The 9994-nt window shown below is 49.0% G+C and overlaps 1 protein-coding gene across 1 annotated transcript in view; it reads left to right on the top strand.

Moving 5' to 3' along the window:
• Nucleotides 1-7049: 7049 nt before the first annotated feature.
• The window catches only part of EI24 (EI24, autophagy associated transmembrane protein), a 45067-nt gene continuing 42122 nt past the window's right edge, over nucleotides 7050-9994 (top strand). The window contains exon 1 of the mRNA XM_019508929.1: nucleotides 7050-7192. The gene's annotated coding sequence lies outside the window, so the exon portion shown is untranslated. The remainder of the gene's footprint in view (nucleotides 7193-9994) is intronic.

Here is a 9994-nt window from a genome sequence, read left to right as displayed (position 1 = left end):
GGAACAAAGAAACAGAGAAAAGTATCTATTTTTGCTACACTAGGACCCCAGTTTGGTTTTTGAGTTTTAAACACAACTAGGATGTGAAGACCTCAGAGTCCACATATAATATTGATTTCCCCCCCCTTCCAAAGCAGGTTTTGGAGAAGCACCTTCTGTTTTCACTTTAGCAATCGCTGCCTGATCTGAGTGGTTTCAGTCAACAGCAGATCCAGGATTAAGATCCTTCTGTTTGACTACTCCCTTTTCCACTCCCACTACATTTTAGGACCAACCCTGTTCTGCTTTTTGCATCCTGAGATGTAGAAACACACCCTTGCCATCTGCTAAATTTGTTTAATTTAGTTCCCTGTACACACCATAGCTGCAGGATCTCACTCTAAAGGCTCTTATCTGCATGTACACAAAACAAAAATACAGTAGTTACAAATCTATGAACACTAACAAATGTGTTGACAGTAATTACAAGCTGAACTCTAAATAAGGCACCATCAACCACATAACTCAATACACACAAGCCTCCAGCTGTTCTCCCTGGCACATCGTAATCAGGGCTTGGAACAATGCATTCTGGATTTGCTGCTTTTCTGTTCATTTATACACCAAATATTTGAGTGTTCTGGGGTTTGTACAGTAAATCTCACTCTGCATTGCCTTCCAGAGTCTCACTGGCATGTGTGTCCTGGACAGGAAGAAGTGTTTTGTTGTGAAGATGGAGAAGGTTGCAGTGCCCAGCCTGGCTGAAATTGCCCAGAGAATCGAGCACTTCAACACACAGGTGAGAGGAGCGGCACCAGAGGATTCAGGGTGTCTCTGCCAAGTGGTTTCTCAAGGTTGCTTAGCTGTTCCCAGAACACACTGTCTTGCCTGTTTTACAGGAGGACAACAGATTGTCCTACAGCTTCCTTGGGCTGATGACAGATCGCGCAGCTCTGGGAAAGCCCCTGAACAGTCTGTGTAGCGATGTCCCATCTACTGGACTGAGGTAGGAGCCAGGGTTATGTTTATTGCATTGAATGGTGGCACCAGCTCATGGGGCCTATTCACATCTTGCAACCTCAGGGGAAAACTCACAGGGAAAAAGGCCAAAGCACTTATGGAGGAGAGTTCATAGGATCCATATATTATCTACTACAATGACTGGCAACTTTTTAAAGGTGGTAGGCTAGAACAACCCAGCTCAGGCTGGAGGCAGGCCAGCATTAGGTCTGTGCAAAGTGGCTAGTATTTGCTTCCGATTCGGCTGATTCAGGGGACAATTGTTTGTTTGATTCGGTGATTCAGCTGCTGCTAAATCAGCCAAATCTCCGAGTCACACAGGCCCCATCCCCCGGCCTCTCTCCCAGCCCCGCATGCCCCAGCTCCCAGGTTTTTGAAAAAAAAACCCTGCACTCACTGGCTCCTACCAGGCAGGGGGTGATCCCTGCTGCCCCCCACTGCCCCATGGGGGGGTTCTGCCATGAGCCCCCCAACCCCTGCCTTCTATCTCAGCCCTTTAAAAAACAAACAAACAAACAAAAAGCCTCCACTCACTGGCTGCTGCCAGGTGGGGGAGGCAATCCCCACTGCCCCATGCTGCATGGGGGGTCTCTGCCACAAGCCCCCAGAGGCCGCTGCAGGAGCTGGTGTGTCCAGGGGGTGTTTTGTTTTGTTTTTTAAGAGCTGGGGTGGGCGGGGCAGCCATGGGTGGGGGCTGGGAGAGCAGGGAGCTCATGATAGATCCTCCCATGCAGCGCGGGGCAGTGCAGGGCAGTGAGGATTGCCCCCCACCAGACAGCAACTGGTGAGAGTGGGGGCTTTTTTTTAAAACATCCAGGAGCTGGGACCAGGCAGGGCAGCCATGGGGTGGCTAGGAGAGTGGCGAGGGGTTGGGGGGGCAGGGGAGCTGGGGTAGCAGGCAGGGTATCAGGCCTGGCAGGGGTCTCACCACAGTCCCCTCCCCCCTCCTCCAGGCCCCTTCTCCCCCACCCCCTACTTACCAACATGGAATCTGGGTCCAGCTCCCTGCTGTAGCAAGTGGGGACTGCCTGAATTGCTGAAGCTCTCTGAATCTTTTCCAAATCAATTCAGACGTTTTAACTAGTCTCCCGATTCGATTTGAATTTGGAGATTCAGTCACCAAATTGGGCCAAATCGCCTCTGAATTGAATCGGCACCCGAAGCTTTGCACAGCCCTAACCAGCATCTCTGACTCAGTCATTGCCAATGCTGCTGCCACTCCCCGCCAGTGCCTGGCTGCAGAGCAGGCAAAACCCCATGCCACCAAAGTCCTCTGGCTCCATGCAGTGGATCTAATGACTCCATGGGCCAACTATAGCATGCAGGGCATTTGTTACTTATTCTTGTTCTACCCCTTTGCTGTCTCCCCAGCCTCATCATCCACCTCCAGCCGTGAGGATGTACACAGCATCCTCTGGAGGTAAGGTTTCATAGGGGCATTTGCCAGAAAGTTTATAGTAGCTTTTATATTTTGGAGTGCAGAGAACAAGTTTTCGTGAAAGATGCCATTTATACACCTGTGGTCTGGGGAACAAGTCAGTTTTACTTACACACAGGAGCCTAAAGGCTTGACTTCTGCCACTGTATGAGTGACATCACTCTCAACCTTCCAGCTTACTGTTTAGTTTCATTTTAACAGTGAGCTGCAATTTTAAATCAGGCACAAATTTCATAAGCCAGGCTGAGAGGCATTCACTTCCAAGAGCTCTTGAGAAAAGTCTTGTATAGAGCTGGCTCTGACTCTGAAAGACGGAAAGCCCAGGCTAAGAAAGCTAGTGATTGGCTATAGAAGGTGAAGATGCAGCCAGAAACCTGGTGCCATGGACTGCGGTTGGCAAATGCGTCTCATCTAAGTACGGTAATTTTGGTAGTTCATGCTTACAAGTATTTCATCCCATTTCCTGCTCAATCTATACTTCGGTTTAATGCAGAATTAATTAGAGTCAAATCCTGCCCTCATACTCCAGTTGAAATCACTAGATCTGATTTTTTTCATATTTCATAAGGTACCTTCACTGACATCTACAGAGAAACAGGGGGGTTAGCCTAGCATGAGGTGAATTAAGTCCAACCTGTGAGTAAGATTTCGGTTTAAGGTCCGAGGTTTGCCTTATCCAAAAAACTTTCCCCAGGGAACCCAGCATACTGCTGCCCTGTTGGCCCAAACTGTGCAGAAAACTGTTTCTAGCTAAACATCAGCAGTAAACCTGGGAGCTCGACCTGCCTATTTGTAAGCTCACATAGCCCCATTGCTGCAATGCATCACAGCCCTTAATACATTTGCTGTCACCACAGCTCTCCAACAGGTAAGTTTCAGCATTCTTTTACAGACTGGAAAGAAAAATTAAGAGTAGCATTATTTTGTTTTGTAGTCATCTAAATGGCCATTTTTATACTCATACATCCAGAGGACGTTTGTTTCTAGGCACACAGCTGTCAGGAGGGGAGGGGGAAGGGGCAGAAATGGGGGAGCTGGAGTGGGCTTAAACCTGGAGCTCTCTGACTTCCTCACACAGTGCTCTAATCACCCCAGCACAGGAGTCTGGTGTGCCTTTTGAAAAACTCATCCTGTGGGCAGTCACTAGAAGGAGCTATATAGGAAATACAGGGTACAAGGACGAACTGACCAAGCCAAAGGGTGTTGGTTTCATAAGGTACCTGCTAGCATGGAAAGGGAGGGGTTGGGGGAAGGGTAGCTGGGCCCCTTGCTCCCAATGAGGCAGAAGCCAAAGCCTGCACTGCCCTCCAATTTTTTTCCAAGAATTATGTTACTGGCTCAGCTTCAAAAGAATCATTAGAGAAAGGAGTAAATAATGCCTGACCTGTGGTGTGGCGTTTGGAGTCCTGTGCTGGGAAACAACAGAAGCTCTGTGTGGCAGGACAGGACCTAGGGGTGCCGTCAACTCCCCTAGCGCCCCCTACCTACCATGCCAAATCGGTTTCAATGCACCCTCTTTATCTCACCCGCTACATCTTTGATGTTGATATAGTAAAAGGGAGGCTGCCTTTTTACCCTCTTTGGCACGATGCCCTGAGATGTCTCCGTCTGTGCTCTGCCTTCGCTGACACTGCACTATAGCCTCTGGGGCCACGCATGGGTCCTACAATCACCCATGCCCCCACGGGTCCTCAGGCTCGTCTCTCTTCGTTGCCTGTGCCCTCATGGACGCTCTCTGGCTTGCCTCGCGATCCCTGCCCGCACTGGGGCCTAGCCTCGCAATCCCACAATCGAGGCTCAGGTGGCCGTAGCTGTGCCTGGCCCCCAGACCTCCTTTCTCAGGTCTTGCACCCCACTAGGGCTTCTCGCCTGCGCCCACACTGGGGCTTTTCCCTCATGACACTGCCCGCACTGGGGCTGGGATCGATACACCCCAAAATGTGATGCCGTCTCTGGCGCTGGGTCTCCACGCTACCATGGAGCCCCTATGAGGCCTCCTCCAACCCCTACAGCCTCACCTGGTCCTCCGGTCTTACACAACTACAAAACAGAAAACTCACACTCCTGCATTACAACATAAATTCCAAGCCAACTGGCTAACTATCATCCATCCCTACCAGGGTTTCCTCCACCCAGTATTGTCAAGCAGACACTGCTCAGGCATCTCTGCTCTGCTTACTCCCAGCAGAGCTCCCTCTTCTTCAGCCTAGCTTGTTTATATAGGCCAGGCCCTGCCCCCTTCTGGTCAGCTGACCAAACTGCGGTTGCCCCGGCAACCAGCACCTGTCCCTCTTTCTAGGAGCAGGGCACTTCAGTGTCCTGCGACACTCTGGTTTAAGTCTTCTGTGGGTGAGGGGGGCCAGGGTCTCTGGACTCCTACGCGAGTAACCTAGCCACTGAACTATAGGAGCAGAAGAGGAACACACATATGTAGCTCTTCTCCTTTCTGTTCCCGAGGCTGTCTGGTATTCACAGGTTCTGGACAACTCCATTTTCAGGTGTCTAAGTCCAGTACATGTCCACAAAGGGCACAAAGGTCTATGGCATCTACTGTGCATGCTCAGTTGGCGGGACTATGTAGCTATCCAGGCATGCAAGGCTACACATGGACCAATGGAATACCTCTGAACATGGAAGTAACAAAAATTCCCTCTACACATCCAAAAAATGGCCACTTGTATGACCAGGAAAGAAAAGACTGCCACGCTGGGTGACTAGTTCAAGGCCATATAGAAGGTCAGCCAGAGCCAGAGAAAGTCCTTTGGGTAAATCTGATATCTTTTCTTAGACCAACTCAAATAGGTGGAAACAAATCTTTGCAAGCTTTCAGGCACAAATGCCCTTTGCCAGGCTGAGGAAAGCCAGAGTCAGAAGCACCTGGTTTATAAGCCAGTGCCTTAACCAGTCTTCCCTTGTGGACTCTAATTAATTCTGCATTAAACTGGAGTGTAGATTGAGCAGGAAATGGGATGAAATACTTGTAAGTATGAATTACAACAAATACTGTACTTAGATGAGACACATTTGGCAACCGCAGTCCACAGCACCAGGTTTCTGGCTGCATCTTCACCTTCTGTAGCCAATCACTAGCTTTCCTAGTCTGGGCTCTCTGTCTTCGTGAGGTACAGCCAGTTCTGTACAAGGCTTTCCTCAAGAGCTCTTGGAAGAGAATACCTCTCAGCTTGGCTTAGGAAACTTGCGCCTGATTTAAACTTGCAGCTCGCTGTTAAAGTGAAACGAAACAGTAAGCTGGGAGGTTGAAAGCGATGTCACTCATGCAATGGCAGAAGCCTCTAGAGTCTAGAGCGTGAGACTGGATTGTTCTGAAGACCACAGGTGTGTAAATGGCATCTTTCACTAAAACTTGTTCTCTGCACTCCAAAATGGAAAGTTTATATAGTGTTATGGCAAATGCCCCTATGAAATCTTACCTCCAGAGGATGCTGTGTACAACCTCACAGTTGGAGGCTGATGGTGAGGCTGGGAAGACAGCGAAGGGGTAGATTGGGGATCAGCAACCTGCATGCTGGATTTGGCCCATGGAGTCATCAGATCCAGTGCATAGGACAAGAGGACTTTGGTGGCATGGGGCTTTGCCTACCCTGCAGTCAAACACGGCAGATGGAGTGGCAGCAGCACTGGCAGTGACTGGGTCAGTAGTGCTGGCCTGCCTCCAGCCTGTCTTTCCCAATTCCACATTTATTTTCTTATGTTTTAAGAGCGGCATCGTTGATTGAAAAACTTAGGCTGTAACAAACACAAGTCTCAGCTGGGTGAAGCATACTTCCTCGTGAACTTATGCTAATAACATCATACTAAATTAGGGCTATCCAACTGGTGGCCCATGGGTTACATGTTGCTTCCAACGGAATAGCATACGGTCTGTGGGCTCCTGTCAGGCCACCACTCTCTCTCCCTTCTCTGTCTACTGTCATTTCTACCACAGCAGCTGGATTCTCCAGGCTGACCTTCCCTCCTCTGGCTTCTACTTCCTCCCCTGGATCCTGGGAGTGGGGCAGCACAGCAGGAGGGGTGCCCATGCTGTACATGACAAAGGCAGGAGCTGGTTGCCTGCACTGCAGATGGGCAGCATGTGGGGCATTTGAAAAACTCACCACGTTTTCCACTTATGCTATTTACTTGTTGGATGTTTTCCTGCTTAGACAGCGGAAGCCGACAGACTGTTTCACTTTTCTGTTTAGAATTAGTTTCATTGACAGGTTCTAGGTACTGCAACATGAGCTGGAAAGGACTACTTGTTTAAAAACAATTACTTCCATTTTAAGTAAATCAAAACCTGCCAACATTTCTACTAGTGTACTATTACAGTTTAAATGTTGACCTCCAAATCAGGTTAATAGAGTGTTTGGCAACAGCCTTTTATGCAAACATTAGAAGGGGATATTTTTACTTTGAAAATATCATCCATCATTATTAATCTTAATTGCACAATAAAGTCAATTTTCTAGTAACTCAAGGGAGGCTGGGAAGACCTGTTCATCTTGACCCAGAAGAACTACATTTCCCAGACTGCTCTCTAGCCAACTCATGCTTCCCTTGTAATGATTCAGGATAGGTTAGGGACTACACTTCCCAGTGTGCTCCTCAGAGACATGCTCTGTGCGGAGATGTTCAAGGCCTGGCACTGGAGGGCTGCTCTGTTGTGGAGCTGAGCAAGGCATTAATCGAGCACTAGAAAACAAAGACTTACTGCTCTGGAGACCCCAGCAAAGGTTGGCAGAAGGGTTCCGGGAGGTAAGTTATAGCCCAGAGGAGGGGAGGCACGAATTAGGAGTCTGTTTATACTGGGCTGGGAGTTGCCGGGTTCTGGCTGCTGGAAATGCTAGGGCGCTGGTGGAGACAGAATAGCCGGGCTGTGTGATAGGCAGAGCAAGGGCACATGGTGTCAGTGCCTTGGAAGTATATCAGAAGACCGGTCCCTCTGCATAGAAGCAGGTGCTGGATGGGGCATGAGCTGATTTTGCCCATGTCTATGTGTCAAGTTGGACATAGAGTATTTGTCCTCTGTAAGTGTCAGAGGACAGTAATGATCTTCCCTATTACACAGGCAGGAGTTGTGTCATGACTGAGCTCAGATGCTGTTTTGTGTATCACTTTGTCCACCATAGGGTACAATCAGCAGGACAGTTTCTTTCAATGTTGTGGTAATAAAAGTTTACAATAGGTAAAAGTCTCATTTCAGACATATATAAAAAAATATATACTGGACTTCTGGCTGACAAACCATTCATTCTGTCCATCTTACAGAGCTCTTAATAGCTACAATCCTGCCAAAGAATGTCTGTACTTCCCCCTTCCTTGGGGTGAATGCTGCACATCTGATAAAACCAAATTAGTTGTAAAGCTCTAAAGTACGTTGTCTGGGAAAACAACTAGATTAGGGACCTCTGAGAGGGCAAGCAGATTATTTTAGCTAAATTTTGCAAGTGCTTATTGCTGTCCTATTCAAACAGCTCTGGGATCTGTGAGCGCCATACAGGAGAGGAAAAATTTGTCAAGTGTAACATACAGGCTAACTGTTTGCCGTGGCTCTAGTTTGTTGTTTGTTGTAAAGCAGCTAATCAAGCTGTGAGAGGGAAGCTGATAGCAAATTGGATATTCACTGCATTTTGCTCAGCCAAATTAACACCGGCTTTGTAGTTGACTCCAGCCTTGCAGCCGGACGTAAGGGTCACAGGAAAAACCCCCTAAAAAACAAAACCAACCTCTTGCTTTTTTAATTTTTTCTCAAAATATGTAAAACCACTAATCACATATTAGACCACCTTTTGCAGTAGTTTCAAGTTGAGCTAAAATGCAGAAACTTTGGTAGAGATAATATTTGTATTTATAAGTTCAGTTTTGTGGCCAGCTGCCTCCTGGGGGTGGAGGGACTGGGGAGTGGGGAATAACAACCAAAATGACTTGTATATATTTTGGTAATTTGTTCCAAATTTGGGTCTGTGTTCTGTAATTGCATCTTTGGCAGTACAAAGCCTGTTTAACTTCAGTGGGACTCTACTGACACATGGTTATGCAGATAAAATTGTATGACTAGGGCCTTAGATGTGTCCGCTGCCTACAACATTTGTTATATGCAGGCTGTGTGGACATTGAAAACACTTTAAAATTATAACACTTTACAACTGATCCACTATAACTGTTCAATCTGTCTGCTATTTCCCACTTAAGTGGAAGCTAAACTACAACGTTCGATTACCTGTTTCATTCAGGGCATTACAATTAGCTTCACTTAGTGGGGACTAGGAATGGATGGATGAAACAGTTGCATCAAATTGGCTGATGTATGCTCCAAGCACCCACCCTCTTGAAACAGTTCAGCGTTACATTTGTCCACAGCCCCAGAAGTCAAAACTTCTTTCACTGTACAGGCTGTATGTAACTTAATGTTGGCTATCAAGGAAGTGCTGCAGTTCAGTGAATCTCTTTTGAGACTTCTTCAAGGATCACCATTTCTTTTTCTATGCTTTGATAGAGGCCTCAAATTAGGGAGCAAGCGACTGAACTGATTGCACTAAGGAAGGTGCATTTGCTGTTTGAACAGCTCTATTCTTTTTAAGAAGCATGCCTTTGTGACAAGGGAGCAGCCTAAATATGGAGAGCTACCTAAAATACCCATCGGAGGATGACACCAACAACAGGGTGGGGCTGACTATGCTCTGTACGTTTCTGCCACCCTTCTGGAGAGGGCTTGTTTCTACTTCAGTTGTGTTTGCACCGTGTTCCTTGAATCCCCAAATGTGGCCCCAAACCTTTGCTTGGCATCTCCTTTCTGACACCTTCACAGCTGGTGTGGTGGCATTTGAGGGTTTGCTGGAGAATGCAGAGCTGCCTGCTACCAAGGGGTAGTGAGAAGCCGACTCAAATTGGGGGAAGGTCTGATTTGCTGCGGTGGATGGATTGGTCGCAGGGCCCTGCGGTTTACGGGGGAGACCAGTCATCCCATGTCCTGCTGCTGAATCCGACCATGAGGGCCAGCTCCACCCTGCCCCAGCGCAGGCAGAGGGCTGGCATGTCCCATTTTACAACGAAGAGGTCTCTCCTAGGGATAAGCGTGGCGCATGGCTGAGCTGTTAGGGGAACAGCACGCGACTTCAAGTGACCAGTACTGCACGATCCCAAGAGAGGACGGGTGCGGGCCATGGTTTCTCCCCACGCGTTGGATACGGACCGCTCGGGCTCGCGGCACTGACTGGTCGTTCAGGGAGACCAGTTCAGCGCGAGCCCGCTTTACAACACACCCGCCAGTCACGACCTCCTGGCCCGGCGGCCTGGCTCGCGTCTTGCCCGGAGGCAGTGCCGGTACGCGCCGAGAGCTCACCCGCGTCAGGGCACAACGCCCGCTCGCCCTCCGCTCCTGGGCCCCGGCAGAGGCGCAGCCCGGCCCCACCGACGCCAGCGAGCCGCAGCCTGCACCCACCAGCTGCAAGATGTGCGCGGGGCGGGGCAGGTGCTGACAAGCGCTGCAGGGCGGGGAGGGGCCTGCCAGCGCCCCGCCCCCTCCTCCGTGGGCGACAGGCACATGCGTGGCAACTC

Source organism: Gavialis gangeticus, unplaced genomic scaffold, assembly GCF_001723915.1.
Source record: "Gavialis gangeticus isolate Ggan-Ray unplaced genomic scaffold, GavGan_comp1, whole genome shotgun sequence".
NCBI lineage: Eukaryota > Metazoa > Chordata > Crocodylia > Gavialidae > Gavialis > Gavialis gangeticus.
This window is presented reverse-complemented; position numbering and strand designations above follow the sequence as displayed.